This window comes from Danio rerio, chromosome 8 (assembly GCF_049306965.1).
Source record: "Danio rerio strain Tuebingen ecotype United States chromosome 8, GRCz12tu, whole genome shotgun sequence".
Taxonomy (NCBI): Eukaryota; Metazoa; Chordata; class Actinopteri; order Cypriniformes; family Danionidae; genus Danio; species Danio rerio.
In genome coordinates, this window is record NC_133183.1 from 57981254 (window position 1) to 57994321 (window position 13068).

The 13068-nt window shown below is 38.3% G+C and overlaps 1 protein-coding gene and 1 long non-coding RNA gene across 41 annotated transcripts in view; one reads left to right on the forward strand and one right to left on the reverse strand.

Moving 5' to 3' along the window:
- The window catches only part of prdm16 (PR domain containing 16), a 476324-nt gene that overhangs the window by 150442 nt on the left and 312814 nt on the right, over window positions 1–13068 (forward strand). The gene's annotated exons all lie outside the window — the stretch shown is intronic.
- On the reverse strand, window positions 6671–8647 carry LOC137496386 (uncharacterized). The gene is made up of 3 exons (XR_011016693.2): window positions 8560–8647; window positions 7915–7962; window positions 6671–7058 (listed from the first exon to the last, which is right to left on the reverse strand). It is a non-coding gene; the product is annotated as an uncharacterized lncRNA (long non-coding RNA).

Genomic DNA, 13068 nt, shown 5'->3' on the forward strand with positions numbered 1-13068 from the left:
TCATTCATTTATTTTCTTGTCGGCTTAGTCCCTTTATTAATCCGGGGTCACCACAGTGGAATGAACCACCAACTTATCCAGTAAGTTTTTACGCAGCAGATGCCCTTCCAGCCGCAACCCATCTCTGGGAAACATCCACACACACATTCACAAACACACACTCATACACTACGGACAATTTAGCCTACCCAATTCACCTGCACCGCATGTCTTTGGACTGTGGGGCAAACCGGAGCACCCGGAGGAAACCCACACGAACGCAGGGAGAACATGCAAACTCAACACAGAAACGCCAACTGAGCCGAGGTTCGAACCAGCGACCTTCTTGCTGTGAGGCGACAGCACTACCTACTACGCCACTGCCTTGCCTATAAATATTATTCATTTATTTATTTTATTTTCAGCTTATTCCCTTTAATAATCAGGGGTCGCCACAGTGGAATGAATCGACAACTTATCCAGCATGTGTTCCAGCCAAAACCCAACACTGAGAAACACACACAGACACACTCTCTACAGCACACACACATACACTACGGCCAATTTAGATTACCCTATAGGGTAAATGCCGAGCTAATGCAGTTCCCATGCTGAGACACTTCCGGTGACCTGTTATTGTGAACTTTTTACCATTTTATACGGTTCCTTATACAGCATCGATGTGGTAATGTCATTAAAATACATTCAGTTAAATAAACTTTAGCATTTATTTAGTTGCTCAAGCGTAAAACGAGACAAAAAGCCGTTTACTCGCACGCGCCCGTCAGAATCGACAGGCTAACGCAGAAGCTCCATTGAATATACTGGGGTAAAATAAATGCTCATATTATAAAGATATGGCGGGGGAAATGTAATTTAGTGCAGTGCTTCTTGTACAATCTGAGACCCACTTTAAATCGGATATCACTCAGCTAGTGGAGATCGCTGATTTTTAAAGAAAACAGACCTTAAACGCACCGGATTTTGCATTGGCATTCAATTCGCCGGAAGCGCTTAACCCAGGTTACTGGCATATTAAAAGTCCTATTAGCATGCTTATATGCTTATGCATATACCCCATTCACCCATAGTGCATGTCTTTGGATTGTGTGGAGATCGAAAGAGAAAAGAACGTCTCACGTCTGATCAGTCATGTAGAGGGAATATAGAGGAAACCCACGTGAACACGGGGAGAACATGCAAACTCCACACAGAAATGCCAACTGACCCAGCCGGGGCTCAAACCAGCGACCTTCTTGCTGTGAGGCCATCGTGCTACCCACTGTACCACCATGACGCCTTTATAAATGTTATATTGTGTGTGTATATATATATATATATATATATATATATATATATATATATATATATATATATATATATATATATATATATATATATATAATTATTATTATATATATATATAAATATAATTATTATTATTGTACATCTTTATAACATAAATAACAAAAAAAAAAACATTAAAAAAAGAAAATGATTCCGGGATTGTGATGGAAAAACAAAAAGTTGACAGAAATTGCTGAATAAATCATGCAACATAGCATACTTTGGTTATATACTGCATACTTGTTCCTATGCTTTTTTTATTATTAATTGGCAGTATGTAGTACACTAGTGTTCCAAAAATAGCCAATAATCAGTGCAGAGGCATCAGCTCCACACTGCTTTCACACACATTTTTATCCTCTCAAGGAATTCATATTTCTCTTTTTGGCATGCCAAGTTTTATTCCCAAGAAAAGCCATGCTAGCTGTCTTTCTGCCTTGGTTTGCATTCACTAATGATGCTCATCAGAACCCGACCCCAAGAGAAAGCCCCTCACTCTCTCTCTCTCTCGCTCTCTCTCTCTCTCTCTCTCTCTCTCTCTCTCTTTGTGTCTGCCTGACAGACACAATGCTCAGATTTCAACCCTCATTTACACGCTCAAGTACTTTGGCTTTATGTTTTATAAAGAGTACACTCAAGGCCCTGGTTGACAGCGTAACGATTGACAAGGAGCACATCTATGATATTTGTTCACACACACACACATACAGACAGATACACGCACATACACACACTCGCTAAAGACCAGAAAGACATCTGTTGGACCATCTGTGACAAACCATCTATAAAAATGATACTTGTTAGCAGCTGCCAGAAAGCGGATGACAGTGTGTCGCCTTCATTTTCGGATACTCTGTTTAATTATTTATTTTAAATTTTTTTCTTGTGTATTTTTAAAGTAACCATAAACCGGAAGCTGCGATTGTTATATTTTTGGAGTATTGTGGTGTAGTTCCTAGAGAATTGGAATGCTAAATGAACAAACAGTAAACATAGCTTGTTTTTCTACTGCAGGCTGATTGTCTATAGTAAGGTAGACATTTCATTCAGAAAGATCTGGAAAGGGGTTTTAGAAGAGTTATTACAACCTGACAGACTCCTCCTGCTCACCATTTCTGTTTGTCGTCAAAACTGACAGCTGGAGGGGCGTGGTTAAATGTTAGAAGTAAATTTTCCGATTTCAATTAAAAATGATAGAGCAAACTATTTTGTTTTCTTAATGACATGCACAGATGAATTCACCACATGACTGGCGATGTGAGTTAACAAAATCAATATAGTTGGTTTTAATTTCTTGGAAACTTTAAAGACACTTTGATGCTGTGTTCACACCAGAAGGCGCAGATAAATTGCGCTATTCGTGCATAAATAGCCTTGTGAACATTTGAGTTTACTTGCTTCATTCGTGCGTCAAACCCCACTTCATTCGCGCGGCAATCCGATTCATTTGCGTGTCAAATTCACTTCAACACAGACGTGGATTCGCGTGATGGGACGGGCTTCTGTCTGCCCGGTGACTCTAGCTTTATAGCTAAATGGCTAACATGGATTTTATTAAGAAAATAACAGTGGTAATGTGCTTTATGGAGACTGAAAAACAGCGTCAATACGTTTAGGGTCCTGTCCACTGCATCCTTTCAGAGGTGCGTCCAGCTCTGTGAGCTCATAGACTCCTCCAGAAACTGAACCTAGATGACGGAGACTTTCAGCGGTGCCTCTGACTGAGCCAAGCCCAGTTTGATGACTTGTTGTCGATGTCGCCTGGACGATTTCCCCCGGGACACCATCAACAGGTTCTACGTCACAATCACACCCCCCGCAAGAGCAAGCTTCTGATTGGTTAATGTGGCGCGAATGTCCGCTGAAGTTCAGATTTTAGAACTCGAGAGATTCGCGCGAAACGCTCATCAAGCGCGTCAAACGCGCAAAACGCGCAAAAAGCTCAATTCGCCTCGCGCGTACTGTGCTATTCGCACCGCGCCATACACGCAATTCGCGTCATTTGCTCTGTGCCATTCGCGCGTATCGCGCCACAGAATGTCTATTCGCGCGTTTGCATTGACTTAACATGTAAATCACTCGCGCTTGACGCGCGTTCCGCGTCTGGTGTGAACGCAGCATTAGTGTTAATCCTTGTGTGCTGTTGGGGATGTTTTCATCCACTCTGGGTTGATTTTGAGTCTTAATTTGGCCATAACTTTTGCTGTTTCAGCAAATGGAATGATTTTTGGTAACAAATCTTACTTTGGCGCATATTTTGGGAAAAGGAACTCTTTTGCAACCAGTCTATCCAAAGGGTTAATGGTGCCAACTAGAGGTCTGCATGGGACCATTTTTTTTAGTCCTGCTCCTGCGAGGTTCTCTTCCGCACCTGACTGCTCTTGCTCTATGTTCAGCCTTTGTTGACCCACTCCCCGCTTAGAATAAATTTCTACCTGACCCGACCGTTTAAATTTAGATCTGGTTCCAAAAACTCACATTTTAATTGGGTGCTACCAAAAAAGAGAGATAACAGATATAGGTTGTGAAGGATTGTAGGCTAAATGTCTTAATCATGAGGTTTCAGTCTTGTGACTGCTAAGGGGAAAAACTTTAAGGTATTATCACATCGCGTTGTAGGGTCCAGCCAGTTGGTCCAATGACGGTATCCAATGGTGGATGAAGGTTCACTGCATGTTCGGTCTTTCCAGTGCACAATGTTGATTTATATTAAACTTAGCTCATATCTGACTCCAATTTTAGTTTGAGGTGGTTTAGAATATTAATATAATTATCCTCGTTTTTTCTGACTCCAATTATAAAACATTGATAAGATTATTTTGTTTCCTTTCACATTATTTTAGATTATGATTGAATATTCTTTTGATTTGTTATTATACCTTATTCTCATTTACTCAAATTCCTATAGCATCTCGAGTCTTGCACCGGCCGGGTATACAATCTCTTAATACAAGCTTGTCAGTCTTGGTCATTAAACAGAGGCGATTAACCACTCTCCTAAGAAGGCAGAACTCTACTTACTCAATTTAGGAGATTTTTATGTGGTCCCCATAGATCTGTTATCTACTTAATCAAGACAAAGTATTTTAATAATAATCGCACAGGATTATAAGTTTGTAGATGAAGGCCTAAATATCCACATTTAAATTAGTTTCAACAATATTTTGTTGTTCTAAATAGAAAACCCATAGTTGGCCTTTTGCAGTCTACGTATACATGAAATAATGCCAATTTGCTAGTCGGATCTCTAACAACATTGTATAGTGTGCCACACTGCTCCGTCTAACATGTTTTAGTCCGTTACTAACCTGTACAGTGGCTTGTAGTGCTATGGACAACAACATTTATCAGTGATAATAACACGAGGTTTGAATAATTCAAAACATAATTTATTAGTCAGGTAAATGTATTATGCCAAATTCAATCAGTCAATTCATAAACGATCAATACAAAACATCAAATTATCAAAGATAAATCCAAGATTAAAAGATGCATTCCTGACTTTTTACATAACGTGTAAATTTTACATAACGTGGAGCCTAGGCTCCATGTTATGGGCTGATCTGGGCAGACAGAATCGCGCTGGGCCTTTCTCAGACCTTACCTTAAATAATCCAAGAATTCCCTCAAGGAAGGGGGTGTGAATAACAAAAGGCATTCACACTTAGTGGAAATTCACACCCTTCACAGTGGTTCAAAAGATGCCTGATGTCTATTTCTGAGAGAATGAGACCATTGTACCAATCGCACTGAGACATTTCAAATGATATCAAACATGATAGTTAAAGTCAGTTGGTTAATCTAGAACATTCAAACATTGAAATGACCATATGTGAGATGGGGTGGATGAAGCCGAGTTTCAGCAGACTCAGATGTAAATGCAGCAGGAACTAGTTTTTCCCGCATTCCCACCTGCTGGGTTGTTAAGTCACCAGTCTCTGTTTTCAGCTCATGTTTTGAATTGTCAAAGATATCAAAATATTTGCAATATTTCAACTCTTACAGCGTGAAGGGTAATTTTTTTTCCATTTGCATCTAAGATGCTTGAAAATAACTCCCATACATCAGACTTGCCTGATGTGGATCTCCTAACTGTAAACTGACTGTTTTCTAATGCAAGCTGAAGGACAGCTCATCTTCACTTTGCTCTCCCATGTTGGTAAAGCCCGCTCTGAGGACTGGTAAGCAGATGATGCACTCATAGACTGTGCAAAAAAAAAAGCATGTGCAGAAAGATCTGGTCATAAAGCACTTAGTCATGCATTCATCATGTGTAACAGTCATGAGCACTGGCTGTATCGGTGCTCAAGAACAATGAGGATATCACAGGTATGCTTTTCCGAAATGACATCGGGACTCGGTAACCATATATTGCTAGGCCAAAAGCTCCTGTTCAAATTACACCAGAGTTACCGACCGCTACCGCGTTTTATTCAGAAATTTATTCCCATGCTGCAAGAAATCTGGTTGGATCCCCTGGCTGTAATGCAGACCTCTAGTGCCGACTGATGATCAACAGTAAAAATTACCTATTTTACCTCTTCCCAACAAGGAGAAACACCAACAATCAAGAATGTCTTATTATTTTGTGCCATGGTTTTGCAATCATAATATGATGTTATAATAGACATCAATGGGCCAAAAACAGCCACCAACATAATGAAAGGTTAAACAGTGGCAAAGAATTATTAAAAAAGAATTGTTTGAAAAGCAAAACACAAATCTTGACTACGTAGTGGCTGTTTACATTAAAACATTGGTTTATTTGTTTGAACATTCTCACCCAGCAACAGGGCAACAACCAATCATGAGACACTGAGCGGGGCTATCTGTAAATTCAACAAATGATAAACGTGGAATGTTCCAAGTGTATTTTTTGTACACTGTAAAAAATGTTACTTAGATCTAACTTATAAAAAGTGAGGCAAGTGGTTGCATCGGACGTTTTAGGTTGATTCAACTTCCAGCCTTTTTTAAGTATTTTAAACACTAAAACATTGCTTAAAACAAATGCAATAAAATTAAGTTGAGCCAAATAATATTTCTAAAATTACTCAAATCAGATAAACTTACTTTTTTTGTTAAACTTAACTTACTTATACATTGCTATATGTTGACTGTACTCATTTTAATTAAGTATTATGAACTTAATGATCTAAATAAAATTAACCATGCATATGTCATTTAAAACGAATTTAATTGACTTCTGGCTGTAACCTCAGAAAATAAATTGGCGTTTCTATATTGTAAGCACAATATACACTAGTAAACACAGATAAACAGACTTTCCTGTCAATAACAATTAAATAAGAATGGGAAGATGGCTTAAAGACCATAACATGTATTCAATATCAATCAATGTTCCTTTTAATAGTGACTACAAAATAGGCCATTAATGTGGCTACACGTACACAATACATAAATAAAAACATTAATAATACCAGATCCTATTGAGAAATCATCCAAGGCAACTCAGTGAGGAGATTTGCATATTTTGATGAAGATTTTGGATGCATAATGTCCAGTCCCACAAAGAGTCTCTAATACATCTTAAATGTATACAGTTTTGATGGATACTTGAAGTCGAGGACATCGGTAAGTCCAAACAGGAGCCATCATGCATTTGACAGGTTTGGCAAACCTCTGACAGTCCTATGATAATCCAAACTGTGTTGGGCTGATGGCAAATTTTTCCCGTGGGCAGCCGCATGCACCTCTGATTCCTCACAACTCTATTGGTAGAGACAAAAAGAAACAGGAGTTCAGGTGGTTGCTACCAAACAACATTAAATAGCTAAATACTGAATAGAAAATAACTACAAGTGAAGTTACAAAAGTCCAGTGAGAATGATGCATGGATGAAACACCTTAGTTTATCAGTTAAAAAATACCTTAGTTAAAATTACCTAACTTTTATTTAAAAAATAAAAAAAGGTTATAGAGGTTGTGTAATTACATTATTCCAGGTGTTTTTAGTTATCAAATTTTAAAGAAAACTGTGATTTTACTCAGTGTAACAGTGCATGTCATTGTGGTTTCCTGTCAATCACAGAATTGTTAAAATTTAGGTATTACATTTTTTTTGTTTATTTTGGCAACTTATAAAGCATAAGAATGTTTATTTAATTTAGATATTAAAACTGTTTGAAAACGGCTATAAGAAAATTATAGAATACAAATTCTATAATTTAATTGTCATCTTCATTTTGCACCAAACTTTGCACGTCATAATACAAATTTTATTAAATAAATAAATAAATACATTGCCATTTTACACATTACATTAAGGTTTACATTAAATTTTTGCTAAAGCTACATTTAATTGACTTTTTCTTCAAATTTAATGTCACTGGCAAATGACAGTTCAGTGATTCAGTGTTATCAGTTAGCTTTATTGAAAGACTGACAGATAATAAGAAACTGCATTAGGATATTTTTATACTGTTTTTACTGTTGCACACATAAAAAAAATCTTCAGATATCAAATGTAAGTTAATTCTATGGAGCCCACTATTGTTTGCAATTTTACCAATGTTTTACTTACCTGCAAATAATTATAGCTGTAATTGTATCTAATGTTTTTCTTACCTGGATGTGAAGTTTGAAGATCCACAGGTAACAAAATCACTTTGGTATCTAAAGACCAAGAACATGCATTTTAGAATGAGGTGCATACAATTTAAATGGTTCTGTAAACATCAGTAGTAAATGTAATTTAAGTTAAAATAAATTGTAAATTTGTAATTTATTCACTATGCAGCATTAAAAAACTTATGGACTAAATCTCTAAAACACAAACTTTAAGTTATACTTTCTCTTACGTTAAACACAAACTACTTAACTGTTGCATACGTTTCTGAATTTAATATCCATCCTTAATGTGCTGCTATAACTTAGGTGAGCTAATTTTAGCTAAGTTAGCGCTAACAAACTGAACCCCCACACCCCGACCGCCCACCAGTGACCTTGTTAATCGGTTCTGCAACGTTAGTTTTACCTACTAAGTGTTTTAAAACTACTTTCACTATTTTTCTCAATAATATCACTTTTAATCGTTAGTATAAACTAGCGTTGGTTAGCGTTAGCCAACTTAGCTTTCCATGTGAGAGCAGTCTAACTGTTAACATACCTGAGGCTACAGTACAATTTACAAAGCTAAAACCTCACCTGCCTAGCGAAGACAGCAGTTTTGCATGACTTTACAATTATCATTCGGCTAAATTTGCAACTTACCGTGTTAATCAGATCCGCTGCTGGGAGCAGTTAATGTCGACCATTGCAGAAGCTGCGTCTGCCTGCTAAATCCCGGGCAATGAAAAAAGAGTCACGCCAAACTATTAAAATCACGTTTTATGAACACCTGCCCACATCGACAGCTGCTCTAATAAATTGTCTGTGTCAACTCACTTTTATAACATTTATTCTACACAATAACCACGTACAAAAATCTACTCAAATAAATTGCATTAGTTTTATTCAAAATATACAGTTATATAAAAACTGATATATTTTAAGTAAAGAGGAAGCAAATTTTATTTTTTTGGTATAAAACAAATAAAATTAACTAGATTGCAATTATTTAAAGTAGATAGAACCAACTTTGTGAGTGTAGCACTTTTTACAGTGTAATGGGTAAGGGTCCGGCCTGCCCCTAACCCTAACTCTACCCCTAATTGTGCAGAAAATCCACACTTTTTTAATGGACATCAATAGGGCAAAAACAGCCACGAACAAAAGTACATTTGAACAGTACACATCATTTTATTCACGTTTATAACAGTTGCACTTTGTGTTACATTACATGTTTTACTCACATAAAACATGAAATCAACCAATCGCTGTCTTTTAGAAACCTCTGGCTCATAAAACGTTTGCTTGCAATGATTGAAGAATAAAAGAAAACATTAAGTCACATCCTGTCGGCCCCGTTCGCCATGGTCAGTGGGTTCTGGGCTCCTATTAGAGATAGCCATAACAGTCAGACATAGATAGCCATCGCTGCTGTCCCTGAGGAGCTGGACTTGTCTACGTCACCCCGCCGCTTGGACCCTTAGACAAATACACAAGTAAGAGAGAGTGAGAGAAAGAGAGAGAGTGAGAGAAAGTGAGAGAGTGAGATGTTCACGACACATTTATTACAACTTTATTACATCAATATATACATTTATACAACTATAACCTGCAGAACTTTGTTCACAAAAAATAGTCATCAATAACCTCAGACAAAGCCCCTTAAATACACCATATTAATTAATTTTTTGCATAATATTTTCTTACTTTTTTCTTATTTTCTGAATTTAACAGAATAAAAATACTGCCTTTAAATCATTACAAGGCCCATGATCATTTTGTTCCTTTTTTGAGATATACATTGGCACTTTGGGATGCACTACAACAGTGCACTTGAACAGTTGACACATGGAACTTTAGACAAAAACAGATATAGGAAGAGAAAGATTGAGCAAGACTAAGAGAGAGAGAGAGAGACACCAGAGCAGCTAAGAGCAAAGAGTTGGAGGTGTTAATAGAGCAGGATTAGCGACCGGCCACAGTGGTCCAAACACAGACAGATATTCACTGAGGGTTTGAATCTACAGGTCATACGTGCCAAGCTCTCTCACAGACTCTCATGATGACAAAACATCTGTAAAGATTCCCATCCTAGATTATGACTTTTCCATATTTAAGTCAAAAGGTGTGGGAAGAGAGAGTGTGTTTTATTTATAAGACAATAATAATTGACATCATTTACATTTTAATCCTTTAATTATCGCATGTGTTTGGACTGCGGGGGAAACCGGAGCACCCGGAGGAAACCCACGCGAAGGCAGGGAGAAGATGCAAACTCCACACAGAAACGCCAACTGAGCCGTGGTTCGAACCAGCGACCTTCTTGCTGTGAGGTGACAGCACTACCTACTGCGCCACTGCCTCGCCCCGGTAATGCGCAATTTAAATATAAATTCAAGAGTTCATACTTAGCTGATGATTGATATAGCTTGTTTGGCATGCTCTTCCGAGTGAGATCCCTAAGCTAATAAGATCCTCGGGCCTGGGGATGCCTCCCGTTTGCAAGACGAGAGGGTAGTTTGAGGTCAGGTAGATCGCGAGAACTCCCCTGCAATAGTAGCTAACGAACAGATAGCGGTTGCTCTTAAGAGATAACTACTTACTAGCAGCATGTCAGTGCTGCATGTTTTTGGACGGTGGGAGGAAACTGGGGAACCCGGGGAAAACTCAAGTGAGCACAGGGAGAACGTGTAAACTCCACACAAAAACGTCAGCTGGCCTGGTAAGGACTAGAACCATTGACGTTCTTGCTGTGAAGCAACAGTGCTAACCACTGGGCCACCGTGACACCCGTCTAGGAAAAGAGGAGGAGTAGGGGTGGAAGGGGGGATTCTTCAAAACTAAGATGGCTGTTATATGGAACTTAGCGTAATTACAGTGGCTTAGCAATCGTCTGATTGGTGAATCATAAATTGAATAATGCTAATAATGTTATTTTTCACACAAGACGTCTTGAATTGCTATTAATCAAGCATTTTGTTGTCTTTGCCTGATAGAGAGCATTCTGGGATTATCTTCACCTCTTGTAAGTCAACCCAAACCCAAATGCGATCTTTAATTTGATGAGTAGTTTGACTGAGATTAAGATTAGAGTACATTTTCGAATCGTCCCTCTGTTAACCTGCTTGCACAGCAGCATAATTATGCCACCTACCTGCTGCAACAGTCCTGAATGTGCCTTGAAATGCCGTGTAGATCAGCAGCTCACCAGGCTTTGCTGTGTGTGAGCGTTTGCCTGGTGTGGGTTAATGAGAAGAGGCTGCAGGTAGAACACGAAGTGCTCTTCTGTCTGTCCCCCAGGCTGTCCTGTCTCAACTGAAGAGGTGTTAACTCAGATTCATTTCAGCGAGACGGACAGCTCAATCTCCGAGATGCTTAGCCCGAGGCCTTCACTGCCAGTGAAAGTCTCTCTCTCTCTCTACCCACAAAGCACTGCTCGGGAACAAGAGACAGAGCCTGTCTATTTAAAACCCATTATGATTCCTTTTATCACAACATATTATAACAGCGACCCCGGACACAGACGCTTTCAATCAGATCTGTTTCTGAGCGGGACTCCAGGGGCCCGGAGAGAAGGGTTTATAGCCAGTGGCCCTGTCGGTTTAAGAGGGTCGATGGTGTGATGGCACTAGCTGGGGTATTGACGGAAGTGCCGAACATACTATAGGACGTGAAACGGGACGCTGGCAATCCAACGTGAGATGCTGTCAGATTAGTTCCATAGGGGACTGCTGTCACTGGCCCTTTGTGTGTGTGTGTCCGTCCACTGCCAGATATGACTAGAGGCTGTGTGTGTTTTGGAATTATCCGTTTTTCCTGATACACTTATTGACATAGGGATTCTCGACAAGTGGCAAAAAAAGTCAACTACAAAGTATATGGGTCAGTGTATATTTTGGTGATTGGATTTTCATTTTAGAAATGGATATTGAAAAACGAAAAACGAGACGTTGAAATTGAAATTTTTTTTTATTTTGGTTTTTGAATTTTGAACGAAAATCAAAAAACGGCTCGTTTGTTGTTAAATGATGCAGAAAGTGAATACTCCTTTCAGATCAAATTAATTCTTAATTTTTTTTTTTAAATAATATGACTTATTAAAATGTGCGTAACGTACAACTGTATTAATGCCTCCCTCATTTGAAATGATTCGTGGTCAAACTTCAGGAAGTGGAAGTGTTATGGTTTTAACAATATTGTTAAAAAGTGTTCAGTAAAGCAACTCGATGCTTGCATGTAATGTCGAAAGGTAAAACATGCCAACAAAAAATAAATATATAGCCTATGACCGGCCCTTATATGAGAAATATGTTGTGTTAATTGGGAAAACATGTCTTAACAAAATCCTGTTATAACAAGAATATACCTTTTAAAACAGTATTATTCATTCATTCATTCATTTTCTTGTCGGCTTAGTCCCTTTTATTAATTTGGGGTCGCCACAGCGGAATGAACCACCAACGTATCCAGTAGGTTTTTACGCAGCGGATGCCCTTCCAGCAGCAACCTATGTCTGGGAGATCTCTGTGGGAGAAACCGGAGCACCCAGAGGAAACCCACACGAACGCAGGGAGAACATGCAAACTCCTCACAAAAACGCCATCTGAGCCGAGGTTCGAACCAGCGACTCAGCAACCTTCTTGCTGTGAGGTGACAGCACTACCTACTGCGCCACTACGTCGCCTATTACAGTATTAAGTGGAAAAAAAATAGCCTATAGTAGGCTAGCAGGTCAGTATTGTGTCACTGAGTTGGCCTATCTGGTTTCAAAATATAAAAAAATAAGTCTTTATTCGTTTTTGTTTTCTGGGGATTTTTTTTTTATTCTTTGTTACTCAAAATAAAAAATGAAAGTCAAATAATTTTTAAATTTTGTTTTTCCGTTTTTCACCATGAAAAAGAAAAACGAGCTATTTTTTGATTTTAGTTTCCAAATTCAAAATCAAAATCAAAAAAATGCGTTGAATTTAAATTTTCGTTTTTTATTTTAAAACGAAAATCATAAAACGGCTCATTTTTTTTGTTTTTCAATATCCATTTCTAAAATGAAAATTCAATGACCAAAATATACACTGACCTATAAGGGTAAAATTGATAATGAGTTTTAAGATGACACAGATGAACTCACTCATGGTTCAGCCTAGAGCTGAACGATTTGTGAGCGTCTAATTG